General features: G+C 46.2%; 7 non-coding genes across 7 annotated transcripts; all 7 read right to left on the reverse strand.

Annotated features, from left to right (window-relative positions):
- Positions 1–1,401: 1,401 nt before the first annotated feature.
- trnal-cag (transfer RNA leucine (anticodon CAG)) lies at positions 1,402–1,483 on the reverse strand. The gene has a single exon. It is a non-coding gene; the product is annotated as a tRNA-Leu (tRNA).
- Positions 1,484–3,132: 1,649 nt separating this feature from the next.
- On the reverse strand, positions 3,133–3,205 carry trnav-cac (transfer RNA valine (anticodon CAC)). The gene has a single exon. It is a non-coding gene; the product is annotated as a tRNA-Val (tRNA).
- Positions 3,206–4,730: 1,525 nt separating this feature from the next.
- trnal-cag (transfer RNA leucine (anticodon CAG)) lies at positions 4,731–4,812 on the reverse strand. The gene has a single exon. It is a non-coding gene; the product is annotated as a tRNA-Leu (tRNA).
- Positions 4,813–6,461: 1,649 nt separating this feature from the next.
- Positions 6,462–6,534, reverse strand: trnav-cac (transfer RNA valine (anticodon CAC)). The gene has a single exon. It is a non-coding gene; the product is annotated as a tRNA-Val (tRNA).
- A 1,525-nt stretch (positions 6,535–8,059) lies between these two features.
- trnal-cag (transfer RNA leucine (anticodon CAG)) lies at positions 8,060–8,141 on the reverse strand. The gene has a single exon. It is a non-coding gene; the product is annotated as a tRNA-Leu (tRNA).
- A 1,649-nt stretch (positions 8,142–9,790) lies between these two features.
- trnav-cac (transfer RNA valine (anticodon CAC)) lies at positions 9,791–9,863 on the reverse strand. Its single transcript has one exon. It is a non-coding gene; the product is annotated as a tRNA-Val (tRNA).
- A 1,525-nt stretch (positions 9,864–11,388) lies between these two features.
- trnal-cag (transfer RNA leucine (anticodon CAG)) lies at positions 11,389–11,470 on the reverse strand. Its single transcript has one exon. It is a non-coding gene; the product is annotated as a tRNA-Leu (tRNA).
- Between the last annotated feature and the right edge of the window lie 608 nt (positions 11,471–12,078).

Consider the following 12,078-nt stretch of genomic DNA (forward strand, 5'->3'; position numbering starts at 1 on the left):
TAAAAAAAAGACACGTGAAATTGATGATAAAATATAGACAAGGATGTGGTCAATGTTTGGACCGTAGGGCGAGGTCGACTAGGCTGGGACGACTTTCCCTGCAGCGTAACGACTGCGACATGATCTAATGGAAGGGTTGGAAACTGAGTATTTACGTGTTTTACCCAAGTTGGGGTGAGTTGAAAACTCGAGAGCATAGGTTTAAGGTGAGTGGGCTGAAATTGACAAAGGACCTGAGGCACATTTCCCACACAGAAGGTTGTGCGTGTATGGAATGAGCTCCCAGAGGAAGCGGAGGAGGCTCTGAAAATTGCATGAGTTTCTGGATAGGATGGGTTGAGAGGGTTTGGGGCCAAATACTGGGGAACCGGACTTGTTTATATTTGGCTATGTGCTGAGCATGGAGGAGATACACCGAAGTATCTGTTTCCACGCGGTGTCCCCCAAAAACGTTGTGTTGCTTACACCTGCTTTAAAGGATTACTTTTTAGCGGAGCTTGCCGTCGCAGTCTGTGGCACAATCCTTTACTGTGTTCGATGCTCACGGGAAAGGTAGTATTGCGAAACACTGCAGAAAGGAACGACTTCCTTACTTTTGCTCCGACTGACCATACTCTGTGAAATTTTCCCAGATCCTCAGTTAAGGACTTTTGCAGCTGGAAGTTTCCTCAGAAACGCTGTTAACTCGTAAAGTATTGAGCGAATCGCAAAACAGAAAGCATTTAACACGGAACACAAACAAAGCTGGCATACCTAATGCATTTTCAGACACAGAGGTGCATGAATGCTAAATGTGAGACAGTCCGAGGGCATGATTTATAAAGTAATCTCACAACTAACAACAGGACAATTCCAAACTACTCTTTCACACATACTGCAGCCTTAGGGAACCACCACTTCCCAGACAATACTGAAAAGAGAGAAAGAAAGAACCTAATAAGAATGGGCCATAAAAAGTGAATTTCACCAATCACAGTCTCGATTAGATTACCTTTCCCTTCCGATGTCTCCAGGACGGAAACGAAGGAAATGGGAGAAATTCAACAACATATCACATCGAAATTCGTTGGAACGATTTTCCCATTGGCCGAAAAACCAAATAACGACGAGTCGAGTCACCCCAGGACTTTGTTTCACAACAGCGATGAAATACCGGTCTCCATTCGGTTCCAGTACAAGCTCAACTTGCCTGGAACAGCACAGCTGCTTGCGATTTTCTGCGCGGGAGGCGAACACGATCATGACAGACAGAGACACTTTGAAATATTCGGCACTATCCCACACCACAGTTAATTCCCCGGGAAGCAAAGCCATTTTACTTTTGTTTTCAACATCAATACAGTGGGGACAGAAACAGCATTTTAACAAAAAAGCTGCAGCGTTGGAGTTGATCTGCAGAAATGGCAGTGGTGGGATTCGAACCCACGCCCCTTTCGAGACTGGAACCTGGATCCAGCGCCTTAGACCGCTCGGCCACACTACCAGCCGGCCGCGCGCACCATTTTCTTGCGTTTCCAACTGTGCTCTCCTGCATAACAACAGATGCCAAGTCACATGAAAATGGTTCCATGATCCCTCTCCGACTCGCACAGCTGCTGGGATGTGCCCGTCTACAATATCAATTTCGCAGCAGATAATGAGAGCCCATCAATCCAGACAAAAATCAATGGTAAGCTGAGTCTATCTTCTCAGACTCCTTTCAGCTCCAAATGTATCTGTGAGAATATATGTTCGGTTATGATTTGGTCAAATAACCACGAGCTGCTTGACATTACTGCAATTTCGATTCTTGCTTTGCTAAATGATTTCACCCATTGCTTGAAACAGGGCAAGTTTCACGTTTACGCGGAACATGAAGCACACCGGACTACAGGGAAAATGCACAAAGCCGTGTTCCACATCATACCGTGCAGCGTAATTTCAGTCACTGTGTCTGTTTTGCAGAAAAAGAGTCCCAAACAATGTACTCCACCCTAAAACCGGAGGTCGCATTCCTATTCGAGAACGACAGATCACATCGTGAGCATGCTCTGACCTCGGAGCCAGTTCGAGATGCCACTTTCCTTGCCTTTTACCCTAACCGTGCAATTTGCTGCAGAGATGTTCACTCCTGGACATCAGCCACATGGATAGCAACTGAGTTGGAAACCTGTGTGGGAATCGACGAGAAGCGACTCAATAAATTTTGCTCAATTCCATGGTGCTTATTAGAAATGCATTTTCTGTTCACCTCAATCTAAAAGGCAGTTTCTCAACATAGTAACAAAGTCAAAAGGTAATTACCTCACCCCACCCCCACTCCGGAAGAGGTGCTAACTGCCCTTGATTGCTTTTTGTTCTCGATGTGAAGAGCTCTCACGCCTCTGAGTCACCTTCACGTGTCTGGTTGCTGAGTGAGTCACAAAGAAGGAGTTTCTCCAGAGCTGCAACTGCCTGACTTCCCCACTCGACTTCGCCGTTTACATTTTCCTGCTCCTCAGTGATTTCAAGAAAACCAAATGGATGCGATGTCATTCTGTAACCTCTCTGTCGATTCCTCCGTTTCAGTTCCAACGTGGCTTAGGTCTCGGGGCGCACCTTAATACTAGCGACACCATGAAAGCACAGGTCCAGAGGTTCCTCTGAGAGTGTAATTTCTTTCATTGCTGTTGCTGATTGAAAGAGCCACTCAAGTGCGAACTGCTCCAAAACATGATTCAGGACCTCTGGTGCCAATTCTCGTACGTTGAATAACGACAGACAGCTTACAAACGAGGCCTTTCAGAGACGCCTTTGGGGTACATTTAACAGACAGACAAGTTCAGGAATCCGTGGTGCACTGTGACACCAGCGCATCAGCTTCTTCCCTGTCTTTGAACCGAGCCGCCTGCGCAAGGAATGCAAATGCGGTACTGCTTTTCGTAGAAGAATCAGAAGGGGGTAACTACACTCTCAAACAGAATTGCATATGATCAGAACCAGTTTGGATAAAAACTTTACAATTCTTTGCACAGTCATTAAATGGAATTGCATTACATTTCACTGCGCGAGCAGATTTGTTCAAGCAACTTCGAAGGCAGGTTTGCAGATGGGAAAGCAAGCAAGAAAGCACCGTTCTTGTCCATGTAAAAGGCTGCCGATGAAGAACAAAGCAGTTTCTGCCCAGTTTCGAACTGGGGACCTTTCGCGTGTGAGGCGAACGTGATGACCACTACACTACAGAAACAAGCCGCAGCCGCCCATCCGGCAGCTCAGGGGCATCCAGCACTGAAAGTTGAAGCCATTCTTCGTTTCACCTTTCTGTTTCCAATAGCTCGTTGTTGTCCAGCGTAATTGACATCTTCAAAACATAAAAAAGAGACACGTGAAATTGATGATAAAATATAGACAAGGATGTGGTCAATGTTTGGACCGTAGGGCGAGGTCGACTAGGCTGGGACGACTTTCCCTGCAGCGTAACGACTGCGACATGATCTAATGGAAGGGTTGGAAACTGAGTATTTACGTGTTTTACCCAAGTTGGGGTGAGTTGAAAACTCGAGAGCATAGGTTTAAGGTGAGTGGGCTGAAATTGACAAAGGACCTGAGGCACATTTCCCACACAGAAGGTTGTGCGTGTATGGAATGAGCTCCCAGAGGAAGCGGAGGAGGCTCTGAAAATTGCATGAGTTTCTGGATAGGATGGGTTGAGAGGGTTTGGGGCCAAATACTGGGGAACCGGACTTGTTTATATTTGGCTATGTGCTGAGCATGGACGAGATACACCGAAGTATCTGTTTCCACGCGGTGTCCCCCAAAAACGTTGTGTTGCTTACACCTGCTTTAAAGGATTACTTTTTAGCGGAGCTTGCCGTCGCAGTCTGTGGCACAATCCTTTACTGTGTTCGATGCTCACGGGAAAGGTAGTATTGCGAAACACTGCAGAAAGGAACGACTTCCTTACTTTTGCTCCGACTGACCATACTCTGTGAAATTTTCCCAGATCCTCAGTTAAGGACTTTTGCAGCTGGAAGTTTCCTCAGAAACGCTGTTAACTCGTAAAGTATTGAGCGAATCGCAAAACAGAAAGCATTTAACACGGAACACAAACAAAGCTGGCATACCTAATGCATTTTCAGACACAGAGGTGCATGAATGCTAAATGTGAGACAGTCCGAGGGCATGATTTATAAAGTAATCTCACAACTAACAACAGGACAATTCCAAACTACTCTTTCACACATACTGCAGCCTTAGGGAACCACCACTTCCCAGACAATACTGAAAAGAGAGAAAGAAAGAACCTAATAAGAATGGGCCATAAAAAGTGAATTTCACCAATCACAGTCTCGATTAGATTACCTTTCCCTTCCGATGTCTCCAGGACGGAAACGAAGGAAATGGGAGAAATTCAACAACATATCACATCGAAATTCGTTGGAACGATTTTCCCATTGGCCGAAAAACCAAATAACGACGAGTCGAGTCACCCCAGGACTTTGTTTCACAACAGCGATGAAATACCGGTCTCCATTCGGTTCCAGTACAAGCTCAACTTGCCTGGAACAGCACAGCTGCTTGCGATTTTCTGCGCGGGAGGCGAACACGATCATGACAGACAGAGACACTTTGAAATATTCGGCACTATCCCACACCACAGTTAATTCCCCGGGAAGCAAAGCCATTTTACTTTTGTTTTCAACATCAATACAGTGGGGACAGAAACAGCATTTTAACAAAAAAGCTGCAGCGTTGGAGTTGATCTGCAGAAATGGCAGTGGTGGGATTCGAACCCACGCCCCTTTCGAGACTGGAACCTGGATCCAGCGCCTTAGACCGCTCGGCCACACTACCAGCCGGCCGCGCGCACCATTTTCTTGCGTTTCCAACTGTGCTCTCCTGCATAACAACAGATGCCAAGTCACATGAAAATGGTTCCATGATCCCTCTCCGACTCGCACAGCTGCTGGGATGTGCCCGTCTACAATATCAATTTCGCAGCAGATAATGAGAGCCCATCAATCCAGACAAAAATCAATGGTAAGCTGAGTCTATCTTCTCAGACTCCTTTCAGCTCCAAATGTATCTGTGAGAATATATGTTCGGTTATGATTTGGTCAAATAACCACGAGCTGCTTGACATTACTGCAATTTCGATTCTTGCTTTGCTAAATGATTTCACCCATTGCTTGAAACAGGGCAAGTTTCACGTTTACGCGGAACATGAAGCACACCGGACTACAGGGAAAATGCACAAAGCCGTGTTCCACATCATACCGTGCAGCGTAATTTCAGTCACTGTGTCTGTTTTGCAGAAAAAGAGTCCCAAACAATGTACTCCACCCTAAAACCGGAGGTCGCATTCCTATTCGAGAACGACAGATCACATTGTGAGCATGCTCTGACCTCGGAGCCAGTTCGAGATGCCACTTTCCTTGCCTTTTACCCTAACCGTGCAATTTGCTGCAGAGATGTTCACTCCTGGACATCAGCCACATGGATAGCAACTGAGTTGGAAACCTGTGTGGGAATCGACGAGAAGCGACTCAATAAATTTTGCTCAATTCCATGGTGCTTATTAGAAATGCATTTTCTGTTCACCTCAATCTAAAAGGCAGTTTCTCAACATAGTAACAAAGTCAAAAGGTAATTACCTCACCCCACCCCCACTCCGGAAGAGGTGCTAACTGCCCTTGATTGCTTTTTGTTCTCGATGTGAAGAGCTCTCACGCCTCTGAGTCACCTTCACGTGTCTGGTTGCTGAGTGAGTCACAAAGAAGGAGTTTCTCCAGAGCTGCAACTGCCTGACTTCCCCACTCGACTTCGCCGTTTACATTTTCCTGCTCCTCAGTGATTTCAAGAAAACCAAATGGATGCGATGTCATTCTGTAACCTCTCTGTCGATTCCTCCGTTTCAGTTCCAACGTGGCTTAGGTCTCGGGGCGCACCTTAATACTAGCGACACCATGAAAGCACAGGTCCAGAGGTTCCTCTGAGAGTGTAATTTCTTTCATTGCTGTTGCTGATTGAAAGAGCCACTCAAGTGCGAACTGCTCCAAAACATGATTCAGGACCTCTGGTGCCAATTCTCGTACGTTGAATAACGACAGACAGCTTCCAAACGAGGCCTTTCAGAGACGCCTTTGGGGTACATTTAACAGACAGACAAGTTCAGGAATCCGTGGTGCACTGTGACACCAGCGCATCAGCTTCTTCCCTGTCTTTGAACCGAGCCGCCTGCGCAAGGAATGCAAATGCGGTACTGCTTTTCGTAGAAGAATCAGAAGGGGGTAACTACACTCTCAAACAGAATTGCATATGATCAGAACCAGTTTGGATAAAAACTTTACAATTCTTTGCACAGTCATTAAATGGAATTGCATTACATTTCACTACGCGAGCAGATTTGTTCAAGCAACTTCGAAGGCAGGTTTGCAGATGGGAAAGCAAGCAAGAAAGCACTGTTCTTGTCCATGTAAAAGGCTGCCGATGAAGAACAAAGCAGTTTCTGCCCAGTTTCGAACTGGGGACCTTTCGCGTGTGAGGCGAACGTGATGACCACTACACTACAGAAACAAGCCGCAGCCGCCCATCCGGCAGCTCAGGGGCATCCAGCACTGAAAGTTGAAGCCATTCTTCGTTTCACCTTTCTGTTTCCAATAGCTCGTTGTTGTCCAGCGTAATTGACATCTTCAAAACATAAAAAAGAGACACGTGAAATTGATGATAAAATATAGACAAGGATGTGGTCAATGTTTGGACCGTAGGGCGAGGTCGACTAGGCTGGGACGACTTTCCCTGCAGCGTAACGACTGCGACATGATCTAATGGAAGGGTTGGAAACTGAGTATTTACGTGTTTTACCCAAGTTGGGGTGAGTTGAAAACTCGAGAGCATAGGTTTAAGGTGAGTGGGCTGAAATTGACAAGGGACCTGAGGCACATTTCCCACACAGAAGGTTGTGCGTGTATGGAATGAGCTCCCAGAGGAAGCGGAGGAGGCTCTGAAAATTGCATGAGTTTCTGGATAGGATGGGTTGAGAGGGTTTGGGGCCAAATACTGGGGAACCGGACTTGTTTATATTTGGCTATGTGCTGAGCATGGACGAGATACACCGAAGTATCTGTTTCCACGCGGTGTCCCCCAAAAACGTTGTGTTGCTTACACCTGCTTTAAAGGATTACTTTTTAGCGGAGCTTGCCGTCGCAGTCTGTGGCACAATCCTTTACTGTGTTCGATGCTCACGGGAAAGGTAGTATTGCGAAACACTGCAGAAAGGAACGACTTCCTTACTTTTGCTCCGACTGACCATACTCTGTGAAATTTTCCCAGATCCTCAGTTAAGGACTTTTGCAGCTGGAAGTTTCCTCAGAAACGCTGTTAACTCGTAAAGTATTGAGCGAATCGCAAAACAGAAAGCATTTAACACGGAACACAAACAAAGCTGGCATACCTAATGCATTTTCAGACACAGAGGTGCATGAATGCTAAATGTGAGACAGTCCGAGGGCATGATTTATAAAGTAATCTCACAACTAACAACAGGACAATTCCAAACTACTCTTTCACACATACTGCAGCCTTAGGGAACCACCACTTCCCAGACAATACTGAAAAGAGAGAAAGAAAGAACCTAATAAGAATGGGCCATAAAAAGTGAATTTCACCAATCACAGTCTCGATTAGATTACCTTTCCCTTCCGATGTCTCCAGGACGGAAACGAAGGAAATGGGAGAAATTCAACAACATATCACATCGAAATTCGTTGGAACGATTTTCCCATTGGCCGAAAAACCAAATAACGACGAGTCGAGTCACCCCAGGACTTTGTTTCACAACAGCGATGAAATACCGGTCTCCATTCGGTTCCAGTACAAGCTCAACTTGCCTGGAACAGCACAGCTGCTTGCGATTTTCTGCGCGGGAGGCGAACACGATCATGACAGACAGAGACACTTTGAAATATTCGGCACTATCCCACACCACAGTTAATTCCCCGGGAAGCAAAGCCATTTTACTTTTGTTTTCAACATCAATACAGTGGGGACAGAAACAGCATTTTAACAAAAAAGCTGCAGCGTTGGAGTTGATCTGCAGAAATGGCAGTGGTGGGATTCGAACCCACGCCCCTTTCGAGACTGGAACCTGGATCCAGCGCCTTAGACCGCTCGGCCACACTACCAGCCGGCCGCGCGCACCATTTTCTTGCGTTTCCAACTGTGCTCTCCTGCATAACAACAGATGCCAAGTCACATGAAAATGGTTCCATGATCCCTCTCCGACTCGCACAGCTGCTGGGATGTGCCCGTCTACAATATCAATTTCGCAGCAGATAATGAGAGCCCATCAATCCAGACAAAAATCAATGGTAAGCTGAGTCTATCTTCTCAGACTCCTTTCAGCTCCAAATGTATCTGTGAGAATATATGTTCGGTTATGATTTGGTCAAATAACCACGAGCTGCTTGACATTACTGCAATTTCGATTCTTGCTTTGCTAAATGATTTCACCCATTGCTTGAAACAGGGCAAGTTTCACGTTTACGCGGAACATGAAGCACACCGGACTACAGGGAAAATGCACAAAGCCGTGTTCCACATCATACCGTGCAGCGTAATTTCAGTCACTGTGTCTGTTTTGCAGAAAAAGAGTCCCAAACAATGTACTCCACCCTAAAACCGGAGGTCGCATTCCTATTCGAGAACGACAGATCACATTGTGAGCATGCTCTGACCTCGGAGCCAGTTCGAGATGCCACTTTCCTTGCCTTTTACCCTAACCGTGCAATTTGCTGCAGAGATGTTCACTCCTGGACATCAGCCACATGGATAGCAACTGAGTTGGAAACCTGTGTGGGAATCGACGAGAAGCGACTCAATAAATTTTGCTCAATTCCATGGTGCTTATTAGAAATGCATTTTCTGTTCACCTCAGTCTAAAAGGCAGTTTCTCAACATAGTAACAAAGTCAAAAGGTAATTACCTCACCCCACCCCCACTCCGGAAGAGGTGCTAACTGCCCTTGATTGCTTTTTGTTCTCGATGTGAAGAGCTCTCACGCCTCTGAGTCACCTTCACGTGTCTGGTTGCTGAGTGAGTCACAAAGAAGGAGTTTCTCCAGAGCTGCAACTGCCTGACTTCCCCACTCGACTTCGCCGTTTACATTTTCCTGCTCCTCAGTGATTTCAAGAAAACCAAATGGATGCGATGTCATTCTGTAACCTCTCTGTCGATTCCTCCGTTTCAGTTCCAACGTGGCTTAGGTCTCGGGGCGCACCTTAATACTAGCGACACCATGAAAGCACAGGTCCAGAGGTTCCTCTGAGAGTGTAATTTCTTTCATTGCTGTTGCTGATTGAAAGAGCCACTCAAGTGCGAACTGCTCCAAAACATGATTCAGGACCTCTGGTGCCAATTCTCGTACGTTGAATAACGACAGACAGCTTCCAAACGAGGCCTTTCAGAGACGCCTTTGGGGTACATTTAACAGACAGACAAGTTCAGGAATCCGTGGTGCACTGTGACACCAGCGCATCAGCTTCTTCCCTGTCTTTGAACCGAGCCGCCTGCGCAAGGAATGCAAATGCGGTACTGCTTTTCGTAGAAGAATCAGAAGGGGGTAACTACACTCTCAAACAGAATTGCATATGATCAGAACCAGTTTGGATAAAAACTTTACAATTCTTTGCACAGTCATTAAATGGAATTGCATTACATTTCACTACGCGAGCAGATTTGTTCAAGCAACTTCGAAGGCAGGTTTGCAGATGGGAAAGCAAGCAAGAAAGCACCGTTCTTGTCCATGTAAAAGGCTGCCGATGAAGAACAAAGCAGTTTCTGCCCAGTTTCGAACTGGGGACCTTTCGCGCGTGAGGCGAACGTGATGACCACTACACTACAGAAACAAGCCGCAGCCGCCCATCCGGCAGCTCAGGGGCATCCAGCACTGAAAGTTGAAGCCATTCTTCGTTTCACCTTTCTGTTTCCAATAGCTCGTTGTTGTCCAGCGTAATTGACATCTTCAAAACATAAAAAAAAGACACGTGAAATTGATGATAAAATATAGACAAGGATGTGGTCAATGTTTGGACCGTAGGGCGAGGTCGACTAGGCTGGGACGACTTTCCCTGCAGCGTAACGACTGCGACATGATCTAATGGAAGGGTTGGAAACTGAGTATTTACGTGTTTTACCCAAGTTGGGGTGAGTTGAAAACTCGAGAGCATAGGTTTAAGGTGAGTGGGCTGAAATTGACAAAGGACCTGAGGCACATTTCCCACACAGAAGGTTGTGCGTGTATGGAATGAGCTCCCAGAGGAAGCGGAGGAGGCTCTGAAAATTGCATGAGTTTCTGGATAGGATGGGTTGAGAGGGTTTGGGGCCAAATACTGGGGAACCGGACTTGTTTATATTTGGCTATGTGCTGAGCATGGACGAGATACACCGAAGTATCTGTTTCCACGCGGTGTCCCCCAAAAACGTTGTGTTGCTTACACCTGCTTTAAAGGATTACTTTTTAGCGGAGCTTGCCGTCGCAGTCTGTGGCACAATCCTTTACTGTGTTCGATGCTCACGGGAAAGGTAGTATTGCGAAACACTGCAGAAAGGAACGACTTCCTTACTTTTGCTCCGACTGACCATACTCTGTGAAATTTTCCCAGATCCTCAGTTAAGGACTTTTGCAGCTGGAAGTTTCCTCAGAAACGCTGTTAACTCGTAAAGTATTGAGCGAATCGCAAAACAGAAAGCATTTAACACGGAACACAAACAAAGCTGGCATACCTAATGCATTTTCAGACACAGAGGTGCATGAATGCTAAATGTGAGACAGTCCGAGGGCATGATTTATAAAGTAATCTCACAACTAACAACAGGACAATTCCAAACTACTCTTTCACACATACTGCAGCCTTAGGGAACCACCACTTCCCAGACAATACTGAAAAGAGAGAAAGAAAGAACCTAATAAGAATGGGCCATAAAAAGTGAATTTCACCAATCACAGTCTCGATTAGATTACCTTTCCCTTCCGATGTCTCCAGGACGGAAACGAAGGAAATGGGAGAAATTCAACAACATATCACATCGAAATTCGTTGGAACGATTTTCCCATTGGCCGAAAAACCAAATAACGACGAGTCGAGTCACCCCAGGACTTTGTTTCACAACAGCGATGAAATACCGGTCTCCATTCGGTTCCAGTACAAGCTCAACTTGCCTGGAACAGCACAGCTGCTTGCGATTTTCTGCGCGGGAGGCGAACACGATCATGACAGACAGAGACACTTTGAAATATTCGGCACTATCCCACACCACAGTTAATTCCCCGGGAAGCAAAGCCATTTTACTTTTGTTTTCAACATCAATACAGTGGGGACAGAAACAGCATTTTAACAAAAAAGCTGCAGCGTTGGAGTTGATCTGCAGAAATGGCAGTGGTGGGATTCGAACCCACGCCCCTTTCGAGACTGGAACCTGGATCCAGCGCCTTAGACCGCTCGGCCACACTACCAGCCGGCCGCGCGCACCATTTTCTTGCGTTTCCAACTGTGCTCTCCTGCATAACAACAGATGCCAAGTCACATGAAAATGGTTCCATGATCCCTCTCCGACTCGTACAGCTGCTGGGATGTGCCCGGCTACAATATCAATTTCGCAGCAGATAATGAGAGCCCATCAATCCAGACAAAAATCAATGGTAAGCTGAGTCTATCTTCTCAGACTCCTTTCAGCTCCAAATGTATCTGTGAGAATATATGTTCGGTTATGATTTGGTCAAATAACCACGAGCTGCTTGACATTACTGCAATTTCGATTCTTGCTTTGCTAAATGATTTCACCCATTGCTTGAAACAGGGCAAGTTTCACGTTTACGCGGAACATGAAGCACACCGGACTACAGGGAAAATGCACAAAGCCGTGTTCCACATCATACCGTGCAGCGTAATTTCAGTCACTGTGTCTGTTTTGCAGAAAAAGAGTCCCAAACAATGTACTCCACCCTAAAACCGGAGGTCGCATTCCTATTCGAGAACGACAGATCACATTGTGAGCATGCTCTGACCTCGGAGCCAGTTCGAGATGCCACTTTCCTTGCCTTTTACCCTAACCGTGCAATTT

This window comes from Chiloscyllium punctatum, chromosome 28, assembly GCF_047496795.1.
Source record: "Chiloscyllium punctatum isolate Juve2018m chromosome 28, sChiPun1.3, whole genome shotgun sequence".
In the NCBI taxonomy this organism is placed as follows: Eukaryota; Metazoa; Chordata; class Chondrichthyes; order Orectolobiformes; family Hemiscylliidae; genus Chiloscyllium; species Chiloscyllium punctatum.